Here is a 14360-nt window from a genome sequence, read left to right as displayed (position 1 = left end):
CCTTTTATATTGGTTGGGGGGGGTCGGTGTTTGTTTACTAATTTTATATTTGATGCGTGAGGGCAGGTGTTTGGGGTCGTTTCTTCAACAAACTTATTTCCCAAGAATCTAACAGAAAATGTTTGAAATACTCAGCTGCTCAGGAAACAACTGTGGAGAGAGAGAAAGAGTCAACCTTTCAGGCCTTTGTTAGGGTTCAACTGGGGGGTACGGGGAAAGAGGGGGAGAGGGATGAACTGGGTTGGTCTTTGAGCTGGTACAGACTTGATAGGCTGAATAACCTCTGTCGGTCCTGTATTCTCGGATCCTGACACTGCTGGACCTTCCACAATCTCCTGTTTTCATGTGGTTCTTGCTGCTGCCGCTCACCCGCATGGGAGGCTGGTTTGTGTATCACTCCATTTACTGAGATTGTGTTAAACTAACTGCAGCTCCTCAACCAGCTTCCTCTTTCCTGATCAGACATCGGCTGCTTTTTTCTTTTCCAAGACCACTAACTGTCAAAGCAGTATATACTTGAAAAAAATTCTATTTATCTGCCACATGGAATCTGACTCATTTTCTCCTCTTCAATTAGTTTTTGGTTTCTCTCTCTTTTATTCTCTCTCTCTCTCGCTCTATCCATCTATCCCTTTAGCCTATCACTATGTTCCTCCCTCTATGCCATCCAACTCCAAAATCTCCCATAACTAACCAAGGGCTCTCTGTGACCATTTCTACTTCCTGTACAGACACACTCTGACCACACCATTTCTTGCTCATTCACATTTCTGTTCATTTACAGACCCTCACTGACAAGTCACATTGCTGTTCTGTTACAGACTCTCCCTGACAAGTCGCATGAGCTGCTCAGTTACAGACTCTCCCTGACAAGTCGCATTGTTGTTTATTTACAGACCCACCCTGACAAATCACGTTGTTGTTCATTAACAGACCCACCCTGACAAGTCACGTTGCTGTTGAGTTCCAAACCCTCCTTGACAATTCACATTGCTGTTCATTTACAAGTCCCTCACTGACAAGTCACATTGCTGTTCATTAACAGACTCTCCTTCAAACGTCACAATTTCTCCTCCATTTACAGATGTTCTCTGACTGGTTCCAATTTCTTCTCCATTTACAGGCGCTCCATAATCAGTCAAAAATTCCCCTTGATGTTTGTGAATGGGAACAGTTTAAAGGGAGTAGAGGGCCAGAACAGTAAAGAGATGGGTAAATCAGTAGATTTGAGAGTCCAGTGTCAATAATTTTAGTACCTTTTTAAGAAACACAAGCTGAGCAGATTCTCTGTCCTCTACCGTATATTATATTGATCCATCAATCAGAGTAAATATGCATGTCCCGTGTGTCCACAGTCACTTACACGAGGTCAGCCCGCTGGATGGAACCTCGGGCACTCTGAGCTTGATCTCCGGTGTCTCCAGTCCCGACTGCCCCCTTACATCAGTGTCCCCTCACTTTTATAACCTGTGGTGATGCAGCTCTGGCCCCTGAATCTTCTTTGGCTTCTCTGCTGCGTTTTGGCAGGAAGTGAGGAAAAGACAGCTGGAATTTCTCTAATCTGTGATTTACAAGGAGACATTCCCTGGTTCCCAGCAGTTACTTTTCTTCAGGAATTTTCTCATTCTCCCTAAACTACCTTGCACACTGTTAATTCTGTTATTTCTGATAGTTACACAATTATAGGCATAAACATCACACATTATAATCTGATCTATTCTGTTCCTCACTCTGGTTTCAGTTTATATTGTGGTTAATAACAGACAAACTCTGAACTTTTCCCTGATCTGATTCGAGTTTCCAAAGAGCTGATTCTGTGCAATGGAATGTCTTATCAGTGTTGCCGTGGTGACCTGTCTGCAGTGAACAGCCTATTTGAGTTTCTAATTCAGACTAAACTTCTCTATCCCATAACACACATTATATCAGAGAATTTACCTCAAAGTATTTTAGCCATGTTACAAGGGGTTCAGATACACAGATCTTTAAGTTTGAAGGGCAAGTTTAAAATGCTGTTTGAACCTGTTACTCCACTTTTCCTTATGAAATTAACTTGTAAATCATTGGTTAAGCTGCATTTAGAATATTGAGTCAAATCCTGGGCATCTTATAACAGGAATGATGTCAAGGCCATGGAGAGGGTGCAGGGGAGATTCACAGATGACACCACGGATGAGAGCCTCCAGCTAAAAAGGGATCCATTCGGCCCATTGAGCCTTTGACAGCTCTTTGGAAGAGCGATCTGAATAGTCACTCCCCTACTGATTCCCCATGGCCCTGTCAATGTTTTCCTTCAAGCATTTCTCCGATTCCATTTTGAAAGATACTGTTGAACCCGCTCCCACCAAACTTTCAGACAGTGTATTCCAGATGATAACAACTGACTGTGGAATGAAATGTTTTCTCATAGTGACCTGTCTGCTGTGAAGCTCCTGTTTGAGTTTCCTACTTAATTACAATTTCTCTTTCCCAGGTGGAGAGACTGGAGAAACTGGGGGTCTTTTCATTAGAACTAAGCAAGATGAGAGAAGATGTGAGAAAGGAGTTCAAAACTGGATCAAGGACATAATCCAAAATATTCCAGACACTCCTTGTCCTTCAGGATCTGTGTCCAGGGGGAAACTGATGGTTTTATCTCATCATCATTGAGGTCAACAACTACTGTCAGACTCAAACACTCTCCAATCAAATACAGCACGGATTAGGTACAGAGTAAACCCATCAGCCTGTCCCCCGGATACAGATACCGAGGGACAGGGAGTATCCGGGACAATGACATTTCTCACTCAGTAAGGTAGAAATTGACCCTGTATCTCTCCCCATTAATCCTGAGCTCCACACAGCTTGAATCCTCCTCCTGTTTCCCTCCCTGTAACAGCACTGAGCTAAAGCCAGCCCATAATGAGCAGGGCTCAGGGAGAATGGTTACTAGGCACTGCAGAGATGTCATAAAGCAGCATCATTCAGCCCAGCTGGTCCTCTCCCTGTCCCTTTAAAGGTAGAAAACTGGGGCATCCTGTCTCCAAACACATCCCACCCTGTTCACATTGAGAATCCCAGGGTGGAAAACTGGGACATCCTGTCTCCAAACACATCCCACCCTGTTCACACTGAGAATCCCAGGGTGGAGAACTGGGACATCCTGTCTCCAAACACATCCCACCCTGTTCACACTGAGAATCCCAGGGTGGAGAACTGGGACATCCTGTCTCCAAACACATCCCACCCTGTTCACACTGAGAATCCCAGGGTGGAGAACTGGGACATCCTGTCTCCAAACACATCCCACCCTGTTCACACTGAGAATCCCAGTGTTTGGGAGATGACAGCAGGTTCGAACAGTGTGGAGAGGAGAGGGAGGTTGGAGATGAGGCAGTAAGGATGGTGGGGTGAAAGGTTTGTTTTTTGAGGAGGGGGTGATGATGGCAGATTTGAAGGAGAGAGGGACAGTACCTGGAGAGAAAGAACCATTAACAATCTGATTGAACATGGGGTAGTTGGGTGATCAGCAGTTTAGTGGGAATAGAGTCAATGGAGCAGGAGGTGGGTCTCATGGACAAGATGAGCACTAAGGTGGCATGAGGGGAAATGGGGGTGGGGAAACTAAAGAAAGATGTGGGTTCAGGGCTCAGACAAGGGGGGACTTTAAATACAGTTTGTTCTGGTGGGCTAGTGGAAGGGAGGGAAGCAGCAGAGGCAGCTGATCAGATTGTGTCAATCTTAGTGACAAAGAAGCTCCATGAGCTCCTCACACTTGTTGCTGGTGGTGAGGATGGAGGAGACAGGGGAGAGGGAGAGCACTTTAAAAGAAGCTAACTTGTGTGAGAGATAATAACAGTGTGCATTCAACAAAAAGCTGATTTATTTGATTTTTAGCCAGAATATTAACCCCTATATGTGAGTGGAGCTTATTAACTTCAGCAGAAACAGACTCCAATGAATATGATTCAGTTTTGGATGTGATTAACAGCAAAATCCATTCACTGCAGTTACTTGTGAACTCGCTGGTGTCTCAGCAGGTTTGATGACCGAGTGAATCCCTTCCCACACTGGGAGCAGGTGAATGGCCTCTCCCCAGTGTGAACTCGCTGGTGTCTCAGCGGGTTGGATAAGTGAGTGAATCCTTTCCCACACTCAGAGCAGGTGAACGGCCTCTCCCCAGTGTGAATTCGCTGGTGTACAGTGAGTTCAGATGATGTCTTGAACCCAGTCCCACAGTGAGAGCACCTGAATGGTCGGTCGTCAGTGTGAACACGTTGATGGGACATCAGGTTCTTGGAACTTTTAAAACACTTCCCACAGTCTGGGCATTTAAAATGTCTCTCATCATTGTGAACATGTTGATGGGACATCAGTTCATCAGAATGTTTATAGCACTTCCCACAGTCTGGGCATTTAAAAGGTCTCTCATCAGTGTGAACTCGCTGGTGTATCAGCAGGTGAGATGACTGAGTGAATCCTTTCCCACACTCGGAGCATGTGAACGGCCTCTCCCCAGTGTGAATTCGCTGGTGTAGAATGAGTTGAGATGATCGCCTGAACCCAGTCCCGCAGTGAGAGCACCTGAACGGTCTCTCGTCAGTGTGAACACGTTGATGGGACAACAGCTCTCCAGTACTTTTGTAGCACTTCCCACAGTCTTGACATTTAAAAGGTCTCTCCCCAGTGTGAACTCGCTGATGTGACAGCAACTCGGACAACTGAGTGAATCCCTTCCCACACTCGGAACAAGTGAATGGCTTCTCCCCGGTGTGAACTCGATGGTGCCTCATTAGGTTAGAAGACTGAGTGAATCCCTTCCCACACTCAGAGCAGGTGAATGGCCTCTCCCCGGTGTGAAGTCGCTGGTGTCGCATCAGGGTGGATGACTGAGTGAATGTCTTTCCACACTGGGAGCAGGTGAATGGCCTCTCTCCAGTGTGAACTCGCTGGTGTACAATGAGGTCAGATGATTGCCTGAACCCAGTCCCACAGTGAGAGCATCTGAACGGTCTCTCATCGGTGTGAATATGTTGGTGGGACATCAGATTCCCAAAACTTTTATTGCACTTCTCACAGTCTGGGCATGTAAAAGGCCTCTCCCCAGTGTGAACTCGCTGGTGCCTCAGCAGGTGGGATAACTAAGTGAATCCCTACCCACAGGTGAAGCAGGTAAACGGTCTCTCCCCAGTCTGACAGCACCGATGGGTTTCCAGCTCAGAGGGGGATCTGAATCCCTTCCCACAGTCTCACATTTCTATGCTTTGTCTCCGTTGTGATCACATTTATGTTTTGACAGATCAGATGATCGGCTGAAGCCACATCCACACACAGGACACGTGTATCATTTCCCCCCCACTGTGAACAGTACAACTTCTTTCCATGTTCAAAATCCGATGATATTCAGGTTGTGATAAATTGGGCGACTCCGTCAGATCCTGATGTGATGTTTGGTTTCAGTTTCACGACTGCAAATCATCCCCTTCTAACACCCTGTGAAATTGATTTAAAACAGAAAAAAGGGAGTGAGACAACCCACAAAATCACAAAGGCAGGTTGTGAAATTGAGCTGAATGAATCGGGAATTTGTGGGGCCGGCACGAGGAAAAAGTGACCATGAAAACTGCTGGATTGTCATAAAAAACCAACTGGTTCACTAATGTCCTTCAGGGAAGGGAACCTGCCATCCGGTCTGGGCTTACATAAGACTCTGGCCTCTATGAGAGCACATAGATAGAGAGAGAGAGAGGTATCTAGGAGCAGCAGGGGGTGAAGGAGAAACATTTCATATTTCTACAACGCAACCAGAACTTCGACAGAATTTCCCAAACCCTCAACCTCCTCCCCCTAGAAGGACCAGGGTAGCAGGTGTGTGTGAACACGATCAACTCTAAGTTCCCCTGAGAGTCACACACTGTCCTGACTTGTCTGACATCCAGTACTGGATGAGCAGACATTTCCTCCATTTAAATATTGAGAAGACTGAAGCCATTGTCTTCAGCCCCCACTACAAAATCCACTCCCCAGACACCGACTCCATCCCTCTCCCTGGTATCTGTCTGAGACTGAATCAGGCTGTTCACAACCATGGTGAAATATTTCACCCCAAGATGAGCTTCCAACCACATATCCACATCATCACCAAGACCGCCTATTTCCACCTCAGTAACATCGCCCGACTCCACCCCAGTCTCAGCTCATCTGCTGCTGAAACTCTCATCCATTCCTTTGTTACCTCTAGACTTAATTATTCTAACACACTCCCAGCTGGCCTCCCACATTCAACCTCCCTGTAATCTTGAGGTCATTCAAAACTCTGCTGCCCATGTGCTTACTCGCACCAAGTCTTCTTCTCCCATCACCCCTGTGCTCAGTGACCCAGAAAGGTTCCTCATTAGGAAGCAACTAAATTTTACATTTCTCATCCTTGTTTTCCTCCACGGTTGTGATCATCCTTGTCTCTGTAATCTCCTCCAGCCACACACCCCTCCGCGATCTCTAAACTCATCTAATTCCAGCCTCTTGAGCATTCCTGATTTTAATCACTTCACCATTGGTGACTGTGCTTTCATTTGCCAGGGCCACAAGTTCTGGATTTTTGTCCTTGGACTTCTCCACCTTTCTTTCTCCCCTACAAATCATTCCTTAAAACCGACCTCTTTGACTAAGCTTTTGGTCACTTGCCCTAATATCTCCTTATGTGGCTCAGTGTCAAATGTTACTTTGTAACATTTCTGTGAAATGCCTTGTGAAGTTTTATTATGTTAAAGCCCCAGTATAAAAACGAATTATTGTCACTGACTTGGACATATACCGTTGTTCCAGCTCATCAATAAGACATTGTAACTCAAAGCATGAAGCAGTTTGATGGACAAGTTGTTCTTATTCTGTCAATGAAGATTCCAAAAAGTTGACCCCAATAAAGATGGCCGCCGCGCATGCGCTCCGCCGGGCCTTGCCCCCAATAAAGATGGCGGCAGTTAAGCCTGGGCCTGAAAGAGGGAGAAACCTCGGCGTAAAGGAAGGGGACGGTCCAAAGTTTACCATAAGTTCTTTTTCTGGGTTCGCCATTTACACAATAAGTTTACGAAGCCAACCCGCCCACTGGCCTGTTCCATCGCTCCCTTCTCGCCACCATTCTATCCACTCACCGATTGCGGGACTAAGAAACAAGCGTCTCTTCATTGCCATTACTCACACTGCGCATGCTTCACTCCCAGCACGGCCCCGCCCCTCATTCACTCCGATTGGTTGGAGTACCAGCCGCTCCCGCTCGGTCCTCCAGTCCCGCCCCCTCTTCCTATTGGTCCAGAGCTGCCGTCAATCAGCCGGGCATTGTGACGGTTTCAGATGGTGAGGGCGGCCACAGACTCAGCCTGACTTGCTGATTCTTGGCAGCATTTTCTGTTTGGGAATTAGAGCTAGAGATGGATGGTCAGTTCCCCTCTGTCCGGGGGGGATTCACACTCATTTCCCTAGTGCACTGATTATCACCTTTACTTTACATGAGAAAGTCCCCGGTTCAATCCCGGCTGGAAGCTTTGTGTTTACAATTGTTACTGAGGAGGAATTAACAGTGAGTTTAGTTTCATGTCGAACAGGGGGACAGTTATTGTCTCATTCTTTAAAATCCCCTTCTTCACCTTTAAACAGGGAACGGTAATTCAGAGAAAACTGATCCACTGTGACCCTGAAACAAGATACTGCAGATGCTGGAAATCCGAGCACAAAACAGAAAATGTTGGAAACATTCAGCAGGTCAACAGTTTCTATGGAGATAGAAACAGAGTGAATGTTTCAGGTCGGTGGCTTTTTATAGAAAATGGAAGAATTTGGAGATGTAATAGTTTACAAACAAGTACAGAGTCAGGGAAAAGAGACGAGGAAAGGACAAACGGTCTTGTGATGGGATGGAAGGCCGGAGTGATTAAATGAGAAAGGGGATGATGATACAACATTGGGTGATAATGAGACAAGTAAATAAACTAATGGGACAAGAGGAGAAACAAAAGACAGGTCCAGAGGAGGGATAAATGGCAACAGCAGAACCGACTGTCTGAAAAAAATGGGAGTGGTGGCAATGATCTGAAATTGTTGAAATGAAGCTTGAGTCTAGGAGGTTGTGAAGTGTCAAATAAAAGATGAGCTGCTGTTTCCCGAGCTTCCACTGAGCTTCATTGGAACAGTGCAGGAGGCTGAGGACAGAGAGTTCAGACCAAAAGTGATTCCTAGAATTAAAACAGTAAATGAGCAGAAGCTCAGGATCACAGTTGCAGACTGAATGGTGATGTTCCGCAAAACAGTCACCCAATCGGGAATTAGTCTCCTCAGCGTAGAGGAGATCACATTGTGAGCAGTGAAAACACAATACTGAATAGCAAGAAGTACAAGTAAATGACTGTGTCATCTGGAAAGTGTGTGGAAAATGCCCTCGAATGTGGGAAGGGAGAAGGTGACAATGAATCTGTTTCAATAAGTCTGTAACAGAGCAGTGCAGTGTCGTTCTGCTGTACCTTTCATTTTAAAGGGAATTTTCAGATTTTTTTCTCACTATGTGCTTGGGTTGTGGACGAGAATGTTTTCACTCTTCTCCATTGATCTTAAGAAAGACTTGGTCTGTAAGATACCGTCACTGTGAGACTGATAATGGATCATTTTTATATCTAAGTTCAGTGAGATCTGATCACTTACTGAGTGAGTCAATCTGTGAAATTGTAACTCAAATAGCCACAGTTACTGCATGTGATTCTCTGGCTACAATGAGATCGATAAGAAAGGAATCAGGAGCGTGGAGACCCACCCAGCTGGACACCAGTGGAGAGGCATTGGAGGAGGATGGTTTGGTCAATGGTGTCAAAGGCTGCGGACAGGCCGAGAAAGAAATGAGGGAGAGTTTGGGTGATAAACAGTTTAGTGCGAATAGGGTTGATGGAGCAAGAGGTGGGTCTTATGGACAAGATGAGCACTGAGGGGAAATGGGAGAGAAACTGGATAAAGATGTGGGTTCAGGGCTCAGACAAGGGGAAGCTTTAGAGACAGTTTGTCCCGGTGGGGTAGTGGAAGGGAGGGAAACAGCAGAGGCAGCTGATCGGATTGTCTCAATCTTAGTGACAAAGAAGCTCCATGAGCTCCTCACACTTGTTGTTGGAGGTGAGGATGGAGGAGAAAGGGAGAGCACTTCAAAAGGAAGTAACTTGTGTCAGAGATATTGAAAAGATTCATCACACTGTGTTAAACACCAAACGGATTGATTTGAATTTTATCCAGAATATTAACACCTATAACTGGGCTGGAGTTCATTAACATCAGCAAAAACAAACCCCAATGAATACGGTCCAGTCCTGGATGTGATTAACAGCAAAATCCCATCACTGTAGTTACTTGTGAACTCGCAGGTGTGTTATCAGGTGGGATAACTGACTGAAACTTTTCCCACACTCAGAGCAAGTGAATGGTTTCTCCCCAGTGTGAACTCGCTGGTGTGTCTGCAGGTTCCATGACTGAGTGAATCCCTTCCCACACTCGGAGCAGGTGAACGGCCTCTGCCTAGTGTGAATTCGCTGGTGGTCAGTGAGGTCATTTGATCGCCTGAACCCAGTCCCACAGTGAGAGCACCTGAACGGTCTCTCATCAGTGTGAACACGTTGATGGTACAGCAGGTCCCTGGAACTTTTATAACAGTTCCTGCAGTCTGGGCATTTAAAAGGTCTCTCATCAGTGTGAACTTGTTGGTGTCTCAGCAGGGTGGATAATTGAGTGAATCCTGTCCCACACTTGGAGCAAGTGAATGGTGTCTCCCCTGTGTGAACTCGCTGGTGTCTCTGCAGGTTGGGTGACTGAGTGAATCCCTCCCCACACTCAGAGCAGGTGAATGGCCTCTCCCCAGTGTGAACTCGCTGGTGTGTCAGCAGGTTGTATAATCGAGTGAATCCCTTCCCACACTCGGAGCAGGTGAACGGTCTCTCCCCAGTGTGAATGCACCGATGAGTTTCCAGCTGAACTGGGTAATTAAATCCTTTCCCACAATCGCCACATTTCCACAGCTTCTCTGCTTTGTGATGGCATTTATGTTTTGACAGGTCAGATGATTGGCTGAAGCCTCGTCCACACACAGGACATGTGTACAGTTTCTCACCACTGTGAACTGTGCTTTTTCCTTCCATGTTCAAAATCCGATAATGTTCAGGTTACGATAAATTGGGCGACTCGACTCCGTCAGATCCTGATGTGATGTTTGGTTTCAGTTTCCCAACCGCAAATTCTCTCCTTCTAATACCCTGTGAAATTGATTCAAAACAGAAAAAAGGGAGTGAGAGAGAACCCACAAAAACACAAAGGCAGGTTGTGAAATTGAGCTGAATGAAACTGGGAATTTGTGGGGCCGGCACGAGGAAAAAGTGACCATGAAAACTGCTGGATTGTCATAAAAACCCAACTGGTTCACTAATGTCCTTTAGGGAAGGGAACCTGTCATGCTGCCTGGGTCTATACAAAACTCTGGCCTCTATTGGAGCAGAGAGAGAGAGAGAGATGGGCGATGCAGGTGTATGTGAACACCATCACTTCCAAGTTCCCCTCCAAGTCACACAATGTCCTGACTTGTCTGACATCCAGTACTGGATGAGGAGAAATTTCCTCCATTTAAAAATTGGGAAGACCAAAGTCATTGTCTTCAGTCCCCGCGACAAACTCCACTCCCCAGACACCGACTCCATCCCTCTCCCTGACAACTGTCTGAGACTGAACCAGACTGTTCACAACCATGGTGAAATATTTCACCCCAAGATGAGCTTCCAAACAAAAATCCACATCTTCTCCAAGACCGTCTATTTTCACTCAGTAACATCGCCGACTCAGCCCTTGTCTCAGCTCATCTGCCTTTTGAGGAAGAGAATTCCAAAGATTCACTACCCTCTGAGAGAGAAGCATTCCCCTCATCTCTGTCTTAAATGTGCGCCCCCTTATTTTTAATCAGTGACCCGTCATTCTGAATTCTCCCACAAGAGGAAAGTTCCTCACCACAACGACCCTGTCAAGAGCCCTCAGGATCTTAAAGGTTTGATTCAAGTCATATCTTCCCCTTCTAAATTCCAGCGGATACAAGCCTAATCTGTCCAATCTTTCCTCATAACACAATCCGCCCATTCCTGGTATTAGTCTAGTAACCTTTTTCTAAGCTGCATCTAACACATTTACATGTTTCCTGAAATAAGGAGACCAGTACTGTACACAGTTCTCCAGATGTGATCTCACCTGTGCCCTGTACAACTGAAGCATAACCTCCCTACTTTTGTTCTCAATTCCCCTCACAACAAATGATAACATTCTATTAGATTTCCTAATTACCCATTGTACCTGCATACTAACCTTTTGTGACTCATGCACGAGGACACCCAGATCCCCCTGTATCTCAAGAGCTCTGCAATCTCTCACCATTTAGATATGTTTTTTTATTCTGCCTGCCAAGATGAACAATTCCACATTTGCCCGCATTACACTCCATTTGCCAGATCTTTGCCACTCACTTAACCTATCTATGTCCCTTTGTAGCCTCCTTATGTCCACTTCACAGCTTACTTTCCTACCTTTGTGTCATCAGCAAATTTAGCAACCATACCCTTGGTCCCTTCATCCAAGTCATTTCTATAAACTGTAAAAAGTTGAGGCTCCAGCACTAATCCCAGTGGCACACCATTCGTTACATCCCACCAACCAGAAAAACACACATTCATGCCGACTCTGTTTCCTGTTAGCTAGCCAATCTTCTACCCATGCCGATATGTTACCCACTACACCATGAGCTTTTATTTTCCACAATAACCTTTGATGTGGAACTTTATCAAATGCCTTCTGGAAATCTACATGCAGCACATCCAGCGATTCCCCCTCATCCACAGCACACATGACTCCAAAGAACTCCAATAAATTGGTTAAACATGATTTCCCTTTCACAAAACCATATTGACTCTGCCTGATTACCTTTAATTTTTCTTCATGCTCTGCCACAATGTCTTTAATAATAGCTTCTAATATTTTACCTACGACAGATGTTAAGCTAACTGGTCTGTAATTTCGTGCCTTCTGTCTCCCTCCCTTTTTGTATAAAGGAGTTACATTTGCTAATTTCCAATCTAATGGAACCTCCCTGAGTCTAGGGAATTTTAATAAATTAAAACCAATGCATCAACTATGTCACTAGCCACTTCTTTTAAGACCCTAGGATGAAGTCCATCAGGAACCGGGGACTTGTCAGCCCACAGCTTCAACAATTTGCTCAGTACCACTTCACTGGGGATTGTAATTTTCTTGAGTTCCTCCCTCCCTTCCAGGTCCCGATTTACATCTATTTTTTGGGATGTTACTTTGATCCTATTTTCTGAAGACCGATGTAAATACCTGTTTAATTCATCTGCCAGCTCCTTATTTTCCATTATTAATTTGCAGACTCACTTTCTATAGGACCAATGCTCACTTTCATAACTCTTCTCTTTTTTCAATGTCTATAGAACTTCTTTTCTTATCTTAATATCTGCCTTTATCTTTCTAGCTGGCTTTCACTCATACTCTAATTTTCCCATCATTATAAATCCCTTCATCATCCTTTGCTGTTTTAAAATATTCTCACCAATCTTCTGACCTGCCATCCATCTTTGCGCAATTTCCTTTAAGTTTGATATTATCTTTAACTTTCTGAGTTAACTACACGTGAGGGTCATCCCCTTGAAACTTTTCTCTCTTGTTTGAATGTATCTATTTATTCTGTGTATTCTGAAATATCCCCTCAAATGTCTGCCACTGCATCTCCATTGGCCCATCCCCTTACCTAATTTGCCAGTTCACTTCCGCTAGCGCTATTGGAAAACCTTACCAGGTCAGGCAGTATCCGTGGAGAGTGAAACGAAGAGTTAATGTTTCAGGGTGTGCAGAATGAAATATGGGGAATAAAGATGGTGCAAAATCTGATGGGCAATCTAAGCTCAGAAGTGGAAGAGAAATGGACTATAGCACAGGAAAAACAATTCCTGACTATGAAAGATACTGTGGGAAGATAAAGCTGGGAAGCCAGCAGCACATGGTCAGTGAATGGCAGTGGTGGACACCTCATTGAGACAGTCGGCAGGATTAACAGTAAAATCCTAAACAAAGCTAAACTACACGCAGTATTAGAGACAGAGGAAGTTAGACAATGGTAGAGAGGTGATCAGGGAGGGCAGAGGCGAAACAGAGCAATGGATGGTCATGGGTTCAGATCCACAGGAAAGGACTCACACCAGCCCCAGAGCAATGGAACCTCTCACAGAAACAGAGCACAGAACTAAAAACTCGAAATTGTAGATGAATGGTACTTTGAAATACTCGCTTCTGAAACAATTTCACCATTTTTAAATTTAAAATCGCCTGCTGGAGCCTGCAGCTGAAAAGATATCATAAGCACTGGAGTCAGAGAAAAATCTCCTAGTTGAGGAAATACCCGGGGGTCGGGGTGATGTCACCGTGTAATTGTCGACGTGTGATGATATCACAGCGTAATTGTCCATGTGTGATGATGTCACAGACACACAGAACATCTGGGTCTGTGCAAACCAGTGATCACCACACATTATGAAGGATGTGAGGATCCTGAGGTTTATATGAGCCAGTTAAAGGCTGTTTCCATAAACTAATCGTAAAATGATGCAGCGACACAGTTTAAAGATTTTGGGCAAGATCTACCGGAGAGATATGAGGAAGAAATTTTACACAGTGAGTGCTAATGACCTAGAACATATTGCTTACACTCAGAGGCCGATAATATCCAGGTCCTGATGAATCGAGTGATTCTATCAGACTTTGAGGTGATGTTTGGTTTGAATTTCCCATCTGCAAAACCTCATCTTCTAGCATCCTATACATGGAGTACTAAAAATCCATTCCTGTCAGTCTAGGGTAGAAATTTCTCCTGGTCTGAGTTTGCTGTGTGTAAATCCCCCCTTTCTAACCCCCTGTAAAAGGAGTTTCCAAAATCCATCCCTGTCAGTCCTGGACAGGAATGCACATTCTCTGCTCCTGCTACCTAGACCAGGATGACCGCGCATGCGCCCTTATGCACATTGCCCCCTATAAAGATGGCGGCCGTTACCCCGGGCCTGGCGAAGGGAGAAATCCAGATTTTTTTCGGTCTGTTCTCTGCAAATACAAGACCGGTACCTTGTTATTTGGGATATGTGGCCTGCACTGTGTCTTTATGAAGCCTCCCTGCCCACTCCGCTGGCTCCATTCCTCCTCACACACCCACTAACTCTGTTAGTTTCCTCCATTCGACATTCACTCACCCGCTCTGAGCAGCTTCAGTCACAGACCAGCACTGCGCATGCTCGTGAAACAGACCGAAATGCGCATGC

The 14360-nt window shown here is 45.3% G+C and overlaps 1 pseudogene across 1 annotated transcript in view; it reads right to left on the bottom strand.

The window, feature by feature from the left end:
• Positions 1 to 3844: 3844 nt before the first annotated feature.
• The window catches only part of LOC144698352 (uncharacterized), a 674481-nt pseudogene continuing 663965 nt past the window's right edge, over positions 3845 to 14360 (bottom strand). The window contains exons 4-6 of the transcript XR_013580506.1: positions 9397 to 9648; positions 4385 to 5037; positions 3845 to 4303 (exon numbers count right to left, since the gene is read on the bottom strand). The product of XR_013580506.1 is annotated as an uncharacterized LOC144698352 (transcript). The remainder of the gene's footprint in view (positions 4304 to 4384; positions 5038 to 9396; positions 9649 to 14360) is intronic.

The sequence above is a fragment of the Cetorhinus maximus genome, chromosome 23, assembly GCF_964194155.1.
Source record: "Cetorhinus maximus chromosome 23, sCetMax3.hap1.1, whole genome shotgun sequence".
Lineage (NCBI taxonomy): Eukaryota > Metazoa > Chordata > Chondrichthyes > Lamniformes > Cetorhinidae > Cetorhinus > Cetorhinus maximus.
This window is presented reverse-complemented; position numbering and strand designations above follow the sequence as displayed.